Source organism: Lonchura striata, chromosome 5 (assembly GCF_046129695.1).
Source record: "Lonchura striata isolate bLonStr1 chromosome 5, bLonStr1.mat, whole genome shotgun sequence".
Taxonomy (NCBI): Eukaryota; Metazoa; Chordata; class Aves; order Passeriformes; family Estrildidae; genus Lonchura; species Lonchura striata.
In genome coordinates, this window is record NC_134607.1 from 26,023,575 (window position 1) to 26,042,126 (window position 18,552).

Sequence of the window (18,552 nt, forward strand, 5' to 3'; positions counted from 1 at the left end):
AGGCTGGAATGAGACATTTGAGGTCGTTTCTAACCCAAATCACTCTATGGTTCTGTCAGTCTATGAAGAAAGTGCTGGTGACATCAAAAAGTTTCTCTCTTCTGTCCACCTCTCAACTGTATAGTAAGAGTCTATTTTTCTCTACAAGGTATGCTTTGCTGATACTTCCAGTCCCTCAAAACCAGGCCCATGCAGACCTTGCCTGGAGCATATCCAGGTGCTTTTTTACAGAACCATGTGTAGGGACCAGCTCACAAGAAGAGCTCTAAGAAGCTATAACTCTGGGCAGGCAGATAATTTTTTATAGTTCTGATATTGAAGTATTATCAAACTATGTATCATGTTCAATAGCAATCTCCCTTGTATGTACTACCTTTTATACATTCTGAGTATAAAAACAGTAGGATTTTTTTAATGGTTTGTAATTGCCTAAAGAGTTTTTTACACTAATATAGAGCACGTGTGTGCTACCAACATGACATGATTGACAAATTTCAAGTGTGAGCTCCAATCTATGCAATAAAAGAGCTCCAGGATGAAAGTATTGTTAATATAAAAGTTCCTACCATCATCGAAGCAACAATTTTTCTCCCAACTCATTTTTAGATCTCTAAGTGGAGCCATCTTAACTGGATCTTTTATTCCCAGAGTACTTCTCAAATTGCTTTGCTTCAGCAGGCAGGGCTCTAATCCGTATCAGGACTCTTCAAACTTGCACCAGGCAGCATGCCATTCATAAACTATAAAAAAAGGGAAAGTTATTCTTACACTTAAGATGGAGAGACTTATTTTTATGCCGCTTCTAGAAGAACACGCTGTGAAACTACTAATTAAGACTGCAAGTAAAATAATAGGAAAGAACTGGGGACAAAAAAAAATCACGCAGACTTTGGAGGCAGTAGAAATAGCCCCTTTTCAAAGAGGATATAAATCAAACCAATTTCTGTTTCTCTGAAGCAGAAAAGAAAAATCTGGGGAGTATATTTATAAGACTTAAAATAACCAACTAGTGAAATATTTTTAAATAAAATTATTTCACAATTAAAAATATTGTATACTTCCTTCAGTTCTGGATAGCCTCCTTAACAACAAAGGAAATAAACAGAAATACAGATAATCAGATTATCAACACTAGCAAATAAGCACTACCCCATTATTTATCGTGACACTTCAGACCAAATATTACCTAAGATATCCTTAGCTGGACTAATTAGTCTAGCAGATAAAACCAAATAAAGTATCTATTACTTATGCAACCATGGAAGCATCTCTGTAGGCACCACCCATGGTCTTACGATAGTAATATATAAATACCTCATTATCATCTTTACTATAATAAAATAAAATAAAAATAAAATTTAAAAAAACCATGTGAACAGCAATGTCATCCATAGCAGTCAAATCAATTATTCATTTTGAAGCATTAGTGGAAAATATTTAGCCTCCAAATGTTAATAAATTAAAAAAAAACCATAAACAACAAAGATACCAGAATGTTTATGTGAAGAATCTACATTCTTAAAAAAAGTTCTTGATTCTATATAGGTGCCAGGATTAAAAATTGACCTGATACAGACTGAATCAGATGAAACATAAACCTAATTCAAATTATTATGTTAAACAATTTTCATTTTTTTCCTTATCACCAAGAAAATGACACTGATGTATCATTTCTAACTAAAGCTGTAATAATTTCTGTGAACATAAGTAGATTGAGCTCACTCAGGAGCTAGTGAAATGCCTAATGACCAGCTACCAAAAAATCCTCCTACTTCCTATTTGACATTTGGAAGGTTCTTGAACACTTTAATCAATTTTTCTCCTTTTGAACTTATCACCCATCAAATATACTATGAAACACAAACATTCACAGCAGCCTTCTTGGAAGACATTTTGACTGATATTCACAGGCTCGTGTGTCTTTCATTGTGTCTACATGACTGTGAATAATTGGTTAAAGATGGATCTTGAATTCCATCTTCTTACAGGAGCAAGAGAGGTTCTAAGACACAGACGCTATTTACAAGACAGCAGAGTTACTATATGAGGAGGAAGGATGCTCAGAAGGGCAAAGACATTTGCCTAAGCTAAAAATATTTCATGGATTAAGCTCTTTATTGTGAATACTGTCATTTTAAAATAGAATAGCACAGAGATAACTTCATGGAAAGTCCACTTTGAAAAATTGATTATTTATAATCATGATTTATATTTTAATATTTTCATTTAAATTATTCCATTTTTATTTCATCAGAAATAAGCAAACCTACGCAATATCTTTAAGAGAACAAAGCTATTCACAAAAGATAGGAGTGTAAGAAATGAAAAATAATATTTCTTTTCTATATCTTATAAGTTTTGGGACACAGTTTCATCAGTCATGTTATTGATTCATTATATAATTGGAAAGTTCACAAGTGCACAAATTTATTTTTTCATAAGTACCTACCTTTGTAAAGTCAAAGATCCTGTTTGTAGATTCTTTCAGAGTTACATTTTCAGATTTAGGGTAAATGAAGGAAGGGTTTTTTTCTTTGAATAAGAGTGGATTTTCTCCTCGGCACAAGTTTAGTTAATTAATAACATTGCTTTCTGTGGTTAGTCTGATATTTTAGAAATACAATATAAACCTAGAGTAAATGCTTAGAAATGTAGGTGAAATTTTCTTTTTCAGACCAAGGTTCTGAAAGGTAAGATAAAAGATGGATTGAAGCGGTTTGTCTGAATAGAGTAATTTTCACTTTGATTGTTTTTCAGATCGCTACTGTAGTAGAGATGAAGATAGCTGGTATGAAGTTGCCTGAATCACTGATACTAGAATGCAAATACATGCCAATACTTTGCATAAAATCCACAAAGCAGAGTTATTTATGCATATGCCTTTTGACATCTCAGCATGCATGTTGACTTGAATTGACAAACTCTCTTTTTTATTTTCTGGTATTATATTTAAAAGGAAAGCTAAGAGCAGAAGACACAGTAAAATAGAGGCACAGTAAAAAAGAGGGCAATGGTGAAGAAAGAGGTTCAGCTCATAACTGAAGATAAATATTTCTTTCTAGTAAACAAATATATTAAAGGAACTTTGCTGAAACCAACTTCATAGTTGTTCAAAGGGATGACAGTCATTTTGGGGATAGTTATGAGTGTACTGAAAAGAAAATTCAAAGACTGAACAGTAATGTAATAAACATTTATAAGCTGTTTGTCAGGTGGCAATGGCTAACTAATTTGGAGCACACCATTTTATGGGAAACATATTTAGAGCTGACTAGTCTACATGTCATTTGAAATCCAATTTATACTAATTGTAGCTTTTGATGAAAGTTATGTTTTTAAAAGACTGTGCAGTGTTTTAGTCAATCAGCTAATTGAGTCAAAACTATGAATCAGATTTCAGTGCAATGCTTTGAAAAATCAATCACCTCAAAACTCTCCAGACAGGGTAATGTGAACTGTTTTGCAAAAATCATGACTCTGAAAGACACAATTTTAAATAATTATGGATGAGAAATGACAATTAGGAGTAATCAATGTTTCAAAAAAGAACCTTGAGTGCAAAGGAACTATTTGAACCAATTGCTTTTATGGTTGTAACTATAAGTAGAAAAAAGATTATATTCTTAATGGCAGATTCTTTATCTTGATTAGACAAGAGAATGCAATAATGAGATTTGAACTAATAAAACATTTGTACTAGATTTAACTGTGAAAAACTTCCTCCACTGTCACAGTATGATGGGCATGAGCCCATAAAGGGACAGAACAGGAATTATAATAGAAATCAGGGAAGTAGTAATGAGTTAAAATAAATATTCTGTCTAATTAAACTTGTACAACACTACACTTCATTCCTCTTGCTGCTTTTTTTTTTTTTTAATTTTTTTTTTTTTATTTTTTTACAAAATTATGAGGCTGTGACTAGAATTCTTAGGACAGAAACTAATGTAATGCTATACGTGTCTTTCACAGCCAGCAATCCCTGGCTATTGAGAAAGCATGTGTGACTTACTGCCTGTACCATATGGTTTATAATCTCAACATCACAAATCGTTCTTGTCTTGCATGGAAACATTATGAACACTGTGGGATAGAACATGAAGTGGGGAGAGAGAAATGGAGAAATGTGCTACACATTGCCTCAGTAAAAACCAGAAATGCAGCTCTAGACTTAACAGAAGCTGATAGTACCCAACAACAAACAGGACAAGCAGGAGATAAACTCCCACACCTTCCCTTTTTAACCAGCACAAGCCCCTGTACTCACGATGCAGTGTTTCAGAAGATAGACAATGAATACTTCATGTGGCTGATTAGAGAAACATGCATAGCAGTGTTGACAGCAACACAGCATGAGGTTGGGTTAAAACAGACAAACTACTCCTACTTGAATCAATGACAATGTGGCTCTCTAAAAATGATCAGATAAAAAGCAACATGACTAAAGACAAAACTGAAGAAAGATGTTTATTATTTTCATTGTCTGAAGACGCTGCAAAACATGGCTATGGGTGCAGGTGTGCATATACAGCCAGATGGAAAAACATTTACTTGAACCTCCAAATTCATTGGATAATAATGATGTTAACACCTAAAAATCTTAAAAGTTTCTTCTTTTTGTGTTCAACTCTTTGGTAATCTATTTAGCTGTTCAGGGAGTGTGATATGTGAGAATAAATCATTCTTTCTTCCAATAAAGTGAGATACAGCCTAATGCATGTTAGAGTGTTATCTCCTAAATTAGTTTTGAAGGTATGAATTACAGAAAGGCATAAACATATGTGGATAAAGCAGACTTAAAATGCAAGTCTTTACCCTCACTTCCTATCCCTCTTCCACTTCCTGGACAGACACTAAAACTCAGAATTTGGACCCAAGCCATGGTAGCCTTTGGATTTCTAATATCTTCTGACATTGTTCACAACTTCAGGTTTTTTTCAGATTTATTTTGTTTTGTTTAGCACATACTCCTGTTTTTGGTTTAGGAGTCCAGAAGCACTAGCTGGCAGAATACGTTCAGTAAAACCTGCTTCTAGAGTATCTTTGAGGTATTATCATACCATCCTCCATCCTCCTTTTCACATATTCCAGCTGACTGTATGGAATTAATAATGTTCATATAGTCTACCCAAACCACACATACTACCCAATCCTGCTGGGACATTTTTATAAATGGCTCAATAAAGATTCAATCAATCCAGCTAAACCCAAAAAGGTGTAGTATAATTTTCTTAAGAACGGATACACAGAATGCTCCATTGATCAGAAATCCACAGGTGGATGCATTTTCTATGGACATCTTTAACTCATACGGGAACATGGTGAGCTCAGAAGGGCTGTGTCTCTTTAAGCTGGTGAAGAAGCTACTTCAAGCTGATGCAATAACTAAACCACACAAACAGTCAAGTTTCAAGTTTATTCCTACCAATTAATTTGGAAGGCATAATGCATTTTCCTCTTTAGTAAACAATCTTTTGTTTTCCTTGGAGATATCAATATTTGAAAATTAATAGTAGAAGCAGAAAATCAGCCTATAAATGAATCATCTTATTTAAAGCAAGCTACTAGTAAATTATCAAATCCTGAGTGAGATTTTGTAGTATGGAATAGCTCAGGAGTAAATGTTCTTCATTATTTAAGGGCAGGGTATAGCACAAATGCACAAAATAACAATATAGTCCCTAAGAGACAATCTCCTTTGGTAATATTAGTTGTAGGGGAAATGGTTGACTTGGAGCCCATGAGAAGCTCTCTCAGACAGTCAGGTTCTTCCATTGTGCTTTAAAATTCACTTATGAGTAGGCAGAAACTTTCATCAAATCAGTGGTTGTTCAACAAATTACAACATTTTTCTCTTTGATACAAAGTGAGGCAACTTTAAGATTAGTTTCAAGGCTTGTTGGAAAAAAATTCCAACTACAAGCACTTTATTACAGCTCTAGGACAATGAACACAAATTGCTTTTAATGGTTACCCTTCTTTTCTCAGGCTGCAGTGCAGCTGACCTCCCATGGCTAGGCACCAGTCTGAATTGCAGCAGTGAAGCTGTGACAAGAAGGCATGAGGATGGCTTTGGAACCCATAATTCCTTTGATCAAATGTAGAAAATGTTGGGCCTACTAACCTTGCAGTCTACAATCAACTTTTCTATCCTTTACTGTCACTATCATGAGTTAATCTCCATAATGTCTGATTCCTTCTCAGCATAAAACATGCATTAGAAACATCAAACTGGTGAAAAATGAAGGATGAGAAAGAGGGTTTGCCTCTTTTACCAACACTATTTTTATTAATATGCATTAATTCTATATTAATCAATAACTAGTAAGTACTGTTTAAAGAGATTTAATCCTGCCTCTTATGTAAAAACCACCCCAATTTTCAATTTCTGGTTTGTTTTCAGCCTGCTTATCTAGGGCCACTAGAATAAAACCAGGAATGTAAGGAATGTTTTTTCCGAAAATTCTAATGTGAAAAAACAATCATTCACAGCTTTGATATTAAAAAACATAGCAAAGAAGAATGAAGCACTGTACATCCCTCAGTTCAGATGACTTTTATATTGAAGTTTTGGGAAGAAATTAATCATTACTGTAAGTAGGCAGAACACAGCTGGGAGTGGCTGAATTGTGCTTGCAACCATGGCAAACTGAACAGCACTCTGTAGGGCAGCTCAGCTGGATTCCCGAGCAGTGAGAGGCTGCTAACCATCACAGCTTTTAAAACACCACAGTAGTAAAAGCCCACCAAATGGCTGCAAGAAAGTGTTTGGTCTCAGACCCAGTGGGAATTTCCTCAGATTTCAAATAGTGGGGGCCATATGCCAAGATCCCTGCAGCACTTCCTAGCTTGAAAGTAAACAGCTGAATGTATTTGGCATAGTTTTTACTACTGCTGCTCAAGCAGCTTTTTTATGAGTTTGCACAGCTATCACAGCAGTGGAATTCAGAATAATTATTTTCTAAGTCAATAATTTTTGCCAGGTCTCTGGGAATTTTGTATAGGGAAAGTATGAATTGACTGAAAACCCAACTTAAAAACAGATAAAGAAACATGAAGGAATTTTTACTCATCTCAAGCAGTAATCACCCTCCAATCATTCTTCTGCATAGAAGGACAACACTTTGAAGTATGGGATTAAGTAGGATGTGCTCTTCAAAATTCAGGAAGGACTCTTTTTCTCCTTTCTGGTATTAACATATTTCCATCACAATCTTAATGTTGTCAATGTTGCAGTTACTCTAAGAAAGACACTTTGTTTCCTAATATACTAATTATCAAAGTAGGTAGGTTCCAAAAATGCAGATTAGCAATGCTGTGGTCATGATGACAGGAGAAAGGCCAGGTTCAAACATCATTCCAGGACTCCTTGGTCTGCAGCTGACTGACACCTGGACATGCTGAAAATGATGCCTGACTATCTTCAAGACTGAGATTACCAAAACATTACAGCACTGAGCAGCATCAACACATCTACTCCAACAGCTGTTTTGCTGGCAGACTCCAGGGAGATATCATAATCTCATAATGAGATATTAATAGCAACCTAAGAGAAAACTGCTTGTTTTTTCTCAGAAAGGAATCATCAGTAAATGTGAAACTCCATTTGCAATAGTGTACAGGATGGAAGCACTGGTGGCAAGGAAGGTGCTCCCCACCTCCTCCTCTGCAAGTGGGAAGATGCTCCTGAGCTATGTCCTTCTTTCAATAGGAAAAATTGAACATTTAAAGTCCAATACTTGGTCAACAGAGAACTGAAACTAAGACAATGGGCTTTGAGGATACCTTTCTATAAGACAAATTTTTATTTTTGCCTGCCTAAATTGATCCTGTGTGAAAGGATAGTGAGAGATACTTATACAATGATGCTACAAGTTCAGTTTGTTGCAAAATAGAGAACAAATGAAATGAACCAATTATAACTGAAGGACCAAGTTTTGAGTCATCTCAAAAGCACACAAGGCTCTTCTTTCTTGTGTGTTAAAAAGTTCTCAGATATTTTCTGGGGAAAAAAGTCTTTGTTCAAGGTTACTGTTCTTGGAATTCATAATATCTGTATCTGAGCTTTTCAGAAAAATCAGTGTTTCTTAGGGCAGTGTGAAACCTTTCCACCTAGGCTCAGTTTCTCCCAGGCATGGTATATGTGTATATTGAGGCCTATCTGCCAGACAAAAATCAATAACAATGCAGGTTAGATGCGCAGGTGGCAAAAGAAAAAAAGACTGCATGAAAGAATAAACATTCAAAGAACCACAGATGCCTATTGCTGGCTGATTTCTTCAGGACTCCTAAACTTACAATAGATCTCTCTGATATTGATTCTTTTTCATTGGTATCAAAGAGATGAACAATCCCACTGAAGTTTTCAGGAGCTGACGGATGTTATGAAAGGCTTTTCACAAGAGCACTGATAAAATTCCTTGCCTGTTTCTTCAGGTGAAATATCATATGGCTTCACTGTTGAAAGAAACAAAGCAGCAAACAAACACTGAGGAATTCTTTTAAGGTGAAATAAGTATTCAGGCTGACCTTGCCTTCCAGATGCAGTGAATTACATTGTTTCTGTATGAAAAGCAGGTTCTGCATTGGTTAGGTTTCTAGACAATAACCATTGTTTTTGTCAATAATTCTGAAGCTCTTATAAGCCTAATGTTATAATCAGTGTTTCGATGGTGGGTTGTAATAGTTAAATTGAGCTAGAATGAAAATCAATTCTTCAATATTTTCAGCACCCCAGAACACAAGGAAGAACCTGGGAGCATTTTTAACAAATTAGGCCTGAACAAGTAGGATAGAAGTGAGTAGGCATTGTTAAGAATGCCTTCTGGCAAGGTAAATATATTTGTTTACTCTAATAACACCAATGAGCAATTTCTCTCTATTAGACGAGTCAAATTCATTCAAAACTCTACTAGCTACTGAGTCTCTATTAAGCTTTGTATAAATAGACAATTAATGCAAAAAGAATAAGGAAATATTATATATCATTGAAAGATTTTGAATTCTCCTTTTTTTCCTCTCCCATATTAAAGTTATTGGAGAAATTATTTTCCTCATCAGTATCAAAGAAAAGAGACCTTCACAAAATAATTCCATGTCTTTATGCATTTAAATCCTTAAATTTGATTACTTGGGACTTGAGCCAATAGAAGAATTAAAGGAATCCACAGGAGGGTTAAATGATGCTCTGATATCTAGCAAGGTAGTGTTTTCCCCTCAGATGACAGGCTGTTCAAAAGGAGCTACAGGACTTCCATACAGCCTTTTTGCTAAAGCCACTGCTGACTGCATGAAAAGGATACAAGAAGACTCCAAAAAGGTTTTTTAGTCCATTTTGCTAACCAGTTACATAATCCTTGGTTGTTGTATACTAGTGATATTATCCAAAGTGATGCTAGTTTAGCACTCTGAACAACACTAATCTCTTGCAAGACTTGTTTCTCAGCAGGGAGATGAGGCTGTTCCAGCAGAGAGCCCTTCAGCTGCATCAGTCCTGCCTTTCCCGATGCCCTGGCCCAGAGGCTTGTAGCTCTGGTTTGTCTCAGCTGCAGGTCCCGAGGCAGACACAGACGGCAGCACTGGCACTGCAGCCTGGCTGGGGAGCCGACTGAGGGGTAAGGACTGCAGCACTGCATTCTCTCCAGGTCTGCAGCGCTGCACCTTGTCCAGGACTGCAGCACTGCACCCTCTCCAGGTCTGCAGCACTGCATCCTCTCCAGGTCTGCAGCACTGCACCCTGTCCAGGACTGCAGCATTACATCCTCTCCAGGACTGCAGCAATGCACCCTCTCAAGGTCTGCAGCACTGCATCTTCTCCAGCACTGCATCCTGTCAAAGTTCAGCCTCTGGGGGCTGCCAGTCCTTGCACGCCACCCACTGAAGTGCTGCCAGGGCTGTGTGGTCACACAGACCCAAGGCTATGCTCATCTGGTCTCAGCAGCAGGAAAATGACTGAAAGCTCTTCCTCTCCTCCCCACTGAATTAATTCTTGGTATGTGAAGTATTTCTTTCACAAAGAGAGTACACTGTTTAAATGGCTGAAAGGCTGAAGCCTAATGTGGACAAAATATGCCTTTTTTCTTGTTATCTGAGGTTGGCAGACATGTATTTACAGATGAATCAACTCATTTTCCTGGGCAGAGAGACAAATCAAATACCATGGGAAGTGCTTTGGAGTGTATTCCAAGTCGTCCTTTATAAAATAACAATGCAGTTTTGAGGCAGCAGCTACTCATCAAAGTATTGATCCTTTTCTGGCATAACAACATCTTGTTTAGATGATGACATAATATTTCCAGTAGAGCCAAGGGCACCTCAGCTCAAGCATTCATGCTTGAGCACACTGAAAAGAGCAATGAGATGCAGTGATACATCTCACTGCTCAGATTGCATCATTGTCAGAGATGCAGTGATGAATAGCTCTTTGCCTTCAAGAAAGGAAAACTTGAATGCAAACAAGATTTATTAACATATATGTTTGTTTCCCATTTTGACATAGGTGAAAACAAAAGTATAAGTTTCAACCTTATAAATACAACAGAAAATTTCCAAAACTATGGTAGATACTGAAAGTTTACAGAACAGCAAGGGTGTTAGGAAAAATATCAAGGCCAAATTCAAAGCCTCCTTAAAAGCAGTTTTATCCTAGATTCATAATTTCTAAAAAATAGATGAAAACTGACTGTATTTCTCTGCCGTAATAATTTTCTCATTAACTTTACTGGTCTTCAGCATTCTTCCAATTATTAGCAATGAAATAAAGTGGACATTTTCTTCTATTGTGCAGTGTGAAAGAGAGAAAATTAGGATACTATAAAAAAATGCATATAGCTGCTGCTGTGGTGATTTATTCCTTTGCTGTTCCCATATATTCACACTTTAACTGGGTAATTATTTAAGAACTACAAAGAAATTGCCTGTTACTGTTTCCAAAGGAAAAGGTTCCAAGACAGATCCCCCTCCCATAATCCATGTTTAGAGAAGGTGCCAACTTTCCTGACTTCTCAGTGAGGAGAGACAGAGCAAATTTCCAGACAGATAGTAATTATTATTACAAAATACGAATTTTGTTCCCATATTAATTTTATTAATATGGGAACAAAAATACAGTATGACATGAGCTTTTTTTTAGGGTTTGTAAAAGAATAGACAAAGCTTTGTCTGGTAGAAATCTTGGTTCTTCCCTTGGCTACATAAATTAGTACAGTGTAAGACACAATCTCTTTAAGCAAATCTTTCCTCTCACAAAACAAAATCAAGAAGCAAAAAATTCAGAAGTTTTTAGACTTCATTAGTATTTCAATATTGCTCCTGTTCTACAGGCCATGGCTGAGTTTCAGTGTTGGAGAGATCTTTGAAAAATTACACGTTTAACATATTTATTTGCTTGGTTACTTGTGAAATCTTATTTTAATGATCATGCATGCTAGAATTGTTACCTCTATAAGTCAAGATCTCAATAGAAGATATTAAACCTTTGAGGTCTTTCAATTTAAAATGGCTTTAACTTCTGAGAGCTTTCTGTGATTACCTTATCAATTTATCTTCAAAACTTAGGGACTCTGGTGGTCTTATATCAGAATTTTCAGATAATTTCTTGCATTAAGATTGCCAGTCCTGAAACAAGTGTCAAGACCATTCAAGCAAACTTGCAAACTTTCATTTCAAGGTTTAGAAACTAAGCTGTTCTCTTTTATTACTTTTCAACATGATGCTACATGCTGTGTAATACCAGCAAGCGATCAGAATAGAAAAATTCTTAAATCTTGCTTTTTAGTCTGAGTTTTCTTTTGTCACTTAGCTGAAAACTGTCTACTACTCCTACCCACTTCTCAAATAACAAGAGCTAAAAAGAAAAAAATTGCAGGTTTTGATTTTTTTTTTCCAAATTCCCCCAACAGTATTAAATATTGGAAAAACATTTATAATCAGCTAAAGACTACTTTGCAAATCCAACTCACTAACAGAATATACCTCTTGGAAAAGGAGCAGCAACACCTAAAAGCAAATGTGTAAAATACTTTGTTACCTTCATCATATATTTTCACCCAAAATTCTGTAGCTACTCCCATTTTCTTTGCACTATAATTTAGCTTACGTCTCTTTCACCAAAATCTCAACCTCTCTGTTACTAAATCCTAAGCCTTGCCAACACTCTCACTAGTAAAATGGGCATCTCAGCCAACAGCATTACCCCATTACTCTTTTCTACTGAAAGTCATGCTGGAAACACTCTGTTACTGGGACTCCAACTGCATTATCTTCATTACATACTCGTTGCTCATGTTTATATTTGCTCTCCAGCAAAAGTATACACAAACCACAAGACCCGCAATAAATATTCAATAACAGTCAGTTCATGAGATCTGATACAGACTTACCTCTTAAGTAGCAAAGTCCATTCCTCTTTCAGAAGAAAAAAACATGCCTTTGATACAACTCACTTGAATTAAATAACAACTATAATGCACTACAATGGAGATACTTCTGGAAACGATATCTATGCAATAAACTATAATGCCAGCTGTATTTATTTTTAATTTTATCTGGTATTTTTAATTCAACTTACACTACCTGAACTTACTCTACCACTAATCCCTTTTTACAGAAAATGCATTAATAGGATTTTAATACTGAAAATATGTGGAACACTAAGAAAGAAGGCAATAAGACTTGTTCAGTTCAAGTGTACATTTCAAGTACTATGCTGAGAAACCCTGAAATGGGTTTAGAAAGCAAATAGTGAAACTTAATTACCTTCTAATACACATTTGGATCAAAGATAAATTAATGGAGAGATAAATAGGGTCAAATAGCACGGTAAAGGCTTTTCTATCTTCAAGAAACACCAACAAAAATGAATCCCTCCCAGAGACACAAATGATACGAAAAATGCACTAACAGGGGCTTTGAGACATGAAAAGAGATGTCAGTGGTAGAATTAGAAACAGAGGTCCAAGAAAAAAACATAAAAGCACTTGTGATGAAGCTGGATAATCAAAGAAAAGAGAAAAAAAAAATCCCCAAGCCCCAGATCCCAAATCCTGCAGCTGTCAATCATAAATATTTTGAGACAACACATGTATGCTCTCAATATGAATGATAGATGTAAATTAACACACAGCTTAATGCATTCTAAAACCTGAAAATATCTGCTGAAGATAATCCATTTAAATTTCTGTCTATCATCATGTCTCCACTCTTCTTAGACATATGTGAGCAGTTAACGATTTACTTCTAAAGTGTGTTTTTGGACTGAAACAAGGAAAGGACCAAGGGCATGATTGATGCAACTGGCATGCCAAATGCAATGCCCCCACACTGAATACATCTGGGAACAATGGACCAAATACAAAAAGAAAGACAGGCTGTCCAGAGAACAAACTAAAATAACGAAAAACTAAATAATGCTGATAAATGCTTCTGTCTGTGTCTGGTGTTTTTCCTGAAATTTCAGATTAAGTTGTCTATTAGAAGAAAAATGACCAGAACATAGTGGTTGAACCAAAGCACCTAAACTTGCTGTTGAATTCCTTCTTAAAGTTACAAGTAACTTTGTTTCTGGTACTTCCTCAAAAAAATGTCTATAATACAAACTGTGAAAAGAAGAAAAAAAAGTGAGGCACACAGGAAGATGGGTATGCCTGTTTAAAACAGAAACCTAAGGGATCCTAGAGCCCTGCTCACTTTCATTACCTACCCAAATCTAGTTTTGCACTCAAGTACATTACAGATGATTCCTAAGGAAGAGAACCAAACCAATTTATTGATTCAGAAAAGCTCCAGACACACATCTTTTATGTTGTTCTTGTACATGCCCAGTTTTTAGCCTAAAGCAATAGCTTTGATATTTGTTATGATTCGACATAAAAAAAAAAAAAGAAAAAAAAAAAAGAAAAAAAAAGAGGTTCTGTGTCTGTTCCAAGGAGCTGCCTTCTTCTGCTGATCTTAGAGAAATGGTATTGACTTTCTCATCATCAAATCACAGTACTAAGCAGGTCTCCTGGCATCTCTAAAGCTCTCCCAATATCTTGACACCTTTTAACTTCAAGAAACATAATGTTCCAATAATTTTGCTTTTCACCTTGTTCTAATAGTAAGTTGAACATGAGAGTCAGAAACTAATATGAACCAAATACTTTAAAGAAAATAAGTTTCAATAATGAATGTAAATGTAAGACAATTATTGTGGCTCAGAGACAAATATAAATTGATTTATTCCTCTGGGCTTGAAGTTCTGTCATGCTGTAATGCTATGTATAAACACTCACTGTATGTAGAGAAGACATAATTAGGTAGAATTTCAAGGAACTAGAAATACATTTGAAAGAGGACCTGTTGTTTTTTCAAACTTCTCCTCTTCTACCCAGTACATCCACTTACAAAGCAGTCTTCTTTCTCTGAGTCATTTGAGACTTAACTGCATACTGTGTGAGATTTCAGGAAACAGCATTTCTATCCACTGAGCTGCTGGTGAGCAGCAGTCCTTGGACACAGAGTGTGGAGCCAGGCTACACCCAGCAGGCTGTGTCAGCTGATGTGTGGACACAAACAAAAATAAAGCAAAAAACCCTCATCTAAAATGCATGAAATGTTAACATGAGCATTGCCACTAATATTTTAGTGAATGGCAACTTTTCATGAATGGCAACTTTTGAAAAATACCCACATCAATCACTCTTCCAGATGGAGAAACATTTACCCCAAACCAGCACACACTTATCTATTTATTTTTTCTGTCTCACAGCCTTCTTTCACTGCTATTGAATAGAGTGAGTGTACATGATTCCATACATGTGCATTACCAATGTAAATGCATTTTCACAAATTTGCTATAATTTTAAAAAACTTTTTCAATTAATATGTAATAGGAAAGGCACTTGCAGAGCAAATGTTACAAAATACTACAGTGATGGCTTGTCTTCAATGATGACTTCTCCTGGCCATCTCTCATGTTGATTTCTTCTCTCTCTTTTCCTCTCCAATTTTATGGAGAAAAATTGCACTGCCCTGACAGAGGTCTTGTGACTGTGATTTGCTGGACCATGTCCAACCTCTTTGAATGTAGCTTTTGCTTATCCCTCTCCTTTAAACATCCCTGTTTTCTTTCTTCCTTGGTTCTACATTACTGATTTTTCCTTTTATCTTACCTTGTCTCATGTCTTTTTGTACCAAGTACTGTACTCTCTGTTATTGTTTTCTACCTAAAGATAACTGTTGTCTTCCACTCTCTGATTCTACCTGAATTCTGATTTTGCTTGGTAACTTCACTCCACTTGCTCAGTTTTACTTTCAAGAACCGTTTCTTCCATGATATTCACAATAAAGCACATGGAGATAATGGCTTGGTAGAAAGGCATGTCCATGGACCAGACAAGAGAGTGACCAGCAACCATAAAAAGCCATGTGTGCTTCAGAAGGACTTCCACTAGTTTGTTGGAGCAGTAAAAAGTGCATAAAATAATGCTTCAGCATGGAAGTGTCTCATTTGAATTCACTTTAATTTTTTTCCTTATTGACTAAATCAAACAGAAAAAAATGCATGTAGAGACACATGGCCTTGTCAGCTTGTAGAGTGAGTTTAAGCCCCACCTTGCAGTTGCAGCATGTTGCTGACACAGCAGTGTAAGGATCAGCATGAAAAAGCACTTCCCAGCTTATGCAACTTTATCTGCAAATCCTCCTGGTCTGAGTGCAGCTAAGTTAGCAGAGGAGTGCTGTTGTCAGCTTAGCTAACTATGTTTAGCACCAATCTATACTCTCATATCTGTTGTCAGAAAAACTTGTTTTCCCAAGATACCGCTGCCCTCCACAGAGAAGTTACCTGTGTAACCACGCCAGCACAGCAGAAGCTTTCCAGAACATGTGAGCTAAAATCCAAACTGAATGTCCACCTGGATGCACAGCTCACCAGCTATCACACTAAATACTCATCTCAGTGCCTACTGTGTTCAAAACACTGCTAGTGCAAGCCACAACACTCCTAATTTTGGTCAGCCAAGAGCATGGCTACATGTGTAGATTCTAGAATAAACAGAAACCTTCCAAGCATCCCCAGTAACAGTCATGAACTCTATGCTGTTACCTGATTCTGAAAAATGCTCAAGTTAAAAGGACACAAAGAAAAAAAAAAAATTCGAAACGGAAAAAAAGGGAGAAAACGAAAAAGAAAGAAGTCTACAAAACACCCTGTAGCTCAATACATTATTTACCCATACTGGCAACAAACCACTTCTTAAGTATAAATTATTGCATACAACTTTTCATGAAACAAATACTACAGTAGATATTTTAATACTTTTTATTTTTCTGAAGTAACAGAAATTCCTATAGAAATTGTACCTGAAATATTACTGCAGTCCCTATGAGCAAAGCCTAGTTAATACAGCTGTGCAGATTTGAAATAGCTGGTTTGGATGTTTGGAAGCTCTCGAGGCCTGTGCTCACCAGCTGCAGCAGGTGAGTCCCAGCAGTGACTGCAGTGTTGTGGCACTCCCTGAATGTCAGCACCTGGACACTGGCAGTTCTCCTCAAATGTAGAGACTGGCAGTAGAACCTGTGCACACCCTCAGCTGTCCATGTCACATTTCTGTAAAGTTAAGCTGTAACACTGCTAAAATACATGCTCAGACCAAATTCTCCTTCCATAGCTGTGAACTTACCTTCTTGTGATATTCAATTTGTACCATTTGAGAAGTTCTCTTCAAGGACACACTCTTTGTGGCCAGATCAGCTTGAGTGGTGGGCATGGGGAATTGCATCTAACATACCTGATGAGGTCTTGAAAGGGTCTTCCTTCCAAATCCCTTACCTCTCCAGCACCTTGGCAACACAGTTTCTATCAGGGATAAAACAAAAATCAGGATAATGAGAAAATATAAAAATTGATGGGAAGGGAATAAAAAGAGTATCCTTGCCTTCTTGAAAATAAACAGCAGCCAGCTTTGTGGTACTTCAGTCCACAGGTGTAAAACTGCCAGCAGCCCTTCACAGTAGCAGAGGAGGGCACTTGCAGTTCTTGATACAAATGTAGCTCCGTTTGCAAGTCAGATTTATTAATGAAGCAATCCATGAAGCAGCCAGTTGTTTCCAGCACAAAATTCTGAACCACATGAAAAACTTATACACAAGGTAACATATACTTAATATAATGAAATAGTAATAATACAGTTAACCTTGTGCTGACTTGATTATGTAACTCAGCAAAACCTCCACTGCTAAAATGATCCAGAAGTTTAACATGGCTGCACCAGATTGACACAAAAATTAAATTGTGTCACTTCAGGATTCAGGTCAACTGTCATAAGGATCACAGATGGCTTGGGCTATCTAGGCTGAATCTATGTTTCTCTTTGATAAATATCAACAATGAACAAACAAAAATAACTGAAACACTGTTTTAACATCCATCTTAATACTAATAATGGAATGGATGTTTTATGGATTTACCATTTTTTGACTGTCACAAGAGATACACCTCATTTTTTTTTTATTCTAGCAGCAACAAGTATAATTTCAATTTATTTAGCTATGACCATACAAAGTTCCAGTCATGACTTGGCAGGTTTCATTCCACTTTAGCTAACGGACACAGATCATATTACTTTTCTTGTATATTCTATTAATACTGATGATACTCAAGGGCTAGAATCTGTAAGACGAACAATACTTAAAGAACACAAATGGAGAAGGTGATACTTCCTACAGCATACATATCTACAAAAGCCACTGAAATTACAGCTCTCAACTGTGGATGGTGAGCTAGCAAGATCTGTGAAACATTTAATTTTTGACAGTTTTTAGAATGCAACTGTTAAATTAAATCCCAAAGCAGAAAGAATTATTTTTTTTCAATTTTTGAGAAATAACTTACACATGAAATGCATACTAAAGAACAAACATTGCACTGCAGTTCAGGTCTTGTACTATATGCCAGTTTTTTGGCTTAATTGTGGAAGGATGTTCCCTGAGCAATTCTTGACATGTAAAATTATATGCTAAATTGCATTGAGATGCAGCAAAAAATCCTGTAACTCAGCACTGTTTTTTCAGGAGCAATACTTGAAAGAGTAAAATGAAATCATACTTATTTTCTTGGTAGAAGTAATGTATCCTTTGAAGTGATGTATTGCTGGGAATCTACAGATACATATAAACCACCTTATTCTTGTACCATCTCAAAGCCATGAATGAAGTGGGTACAATGAGTGAAGAACTTTCAAACAGAGAAAGCTTAAAGTCCCCCCGCTCCACTCCCGCCCGTCCCCACTATTAACTGGGTTAATAATTGGAAATGTAAAAAGATACAGGTAGAAAAAATGTGATGGATTTTGTTATAAACAGATGCCCGCCGATCTTCAATTAAAGTCTCCATCCCTTTACAAGGCAAGTTTTGCACTTCTCAGGAGCACTCTGAGGAATCGCCCTGTACGGTTCAATCAAAAAGGATAAAAGTCTGAGAAGGGCACACCCGGGGAGCCGCGAGGCAGTTCCTGAGTTCAGGATGGCTTCGGTGCGAGGCAGTTCCTGAGCTCAGGAGCGCTTCGGGCGGGG

At 36.5% G+C, this 18,552-nt stretch overlaps 1 long non-coding RNA gene across 1 annotated transcript; it reads right to left on the bottom strand.

The window, feature by feature from the left end:
- Nucleotides 1–657: 657 nt before the first annotated feature.
- On the bottom strand, nucleotides 658–18,531 carry LOC110467629 (uncharacterized). The gene is made up of 3 exons (XR_002464891.2): nucleotides 18,468–18,531; nucleotides 16,770–16,837; nucleotides 658–740 (listed from the first exon to the last, which is right to left on the bottom strand). It is a non-coding gene; the product is annotated as an uncharacterized LOC110467629 (long non-coding RNA).
- Nucleotides 18,532–18,552: the final 21 nt, after the last annotated feature.